The sequence below is a fragment of the Penaeus vannamei genome, chromosome 3, assembly GCF_042767895.1.
Source record: "Penaeus vannamei isolate JL-2024 chromosome 3, ASM4276789v1, whole genome shotgun sequence".
Taxonomy (NCBI): domain Eukaryota; kingdom Metazoa; phylum Arthropoda; class Malacostraca; order Decapoda; family Penaeidae; genus Penaeus; species Penaeus vannamei.
In genome coordinates, this window is record NC_091551.1 from 43,095,008 (window position 1) to 43,095,977 (window position 970).

Here is a 970-nt window from a genome sequence, read left to right on the forward strand (position 1 = left end):
CTTTTTTTTCTTTTTTTTTTTAATATGTGGATTCCAACCTTTTATCGCCGTCTCATTTTTTTTCTTCTTCTTCTTCTTCTTACCACCGTCAAGGAGGTTATGTTTTGGTTAGCGTCGGTTAGTTTGTTTGTTCGTTAGTTAGCAGGATCATACAAAAAAATATGAAATTTTTAAGGTTTGTCTTAGCAGAGGAAGCAACTGTCGAAGGTTTGCAAGTAGTACGTAAAGGAAAAGAAAAACTAAAAGAAAGAAAGAGGAAGAAAAAGAGAGAGAATCGGCGACAAAATGTTCGACTCCACAAATAAACAAAAAAAAAGAAACATCCAAAAAGGAAAAAGAAAGCCATAAAAGAAATAAACAGGAAGGGAATACACATGATTTAGACTACCGTGATGGCCGAGTGGTTAGAGCACCGGCGTCCGAGTCTGGTGGTCCCGAGTTCGAGTCCCGTCGCGGCAGAGAGCCCCGCCCCGAATCCGAAGTGACGTTGACGGAGAGTGCTGTCCTGTCGCAGGGCAATCACGACCTTAGTAGCGAGGCGGGGCAACAAACACTCAAAATCAAATTTATAATTTTTAAGCGTTTTCGGGTCTTGGAAGTTGGAGAATGGTTGGTTGTTATTGAAACAAATACAATATTTAAGTAAAATCAGATGAAATAGAATTAGATAAAATTATATTTTAGAGCATGATAATTAAATTCATTATCTCCGTCATGGAGGTTGCTTTTGGTAACTGGTAAGTTTGTTTGTTCGTTGGTTAGCTAGATAACTCGAAGAGTTATGAACAGATTTCTTTATGAAATCTTTTACCAGAGGTGCGTCTTAGCCCCAACTTAGATGCCATTAAATTTTGGTGGTGATTCAAGATCTTTTTGGCATTGCGAGATAGGGGTAACTTAAGCTTTTTGGCGCTTAAATTATTTTTATTGCTATTATTATTATTGTTGCTACTATTGTTATTACTACTGT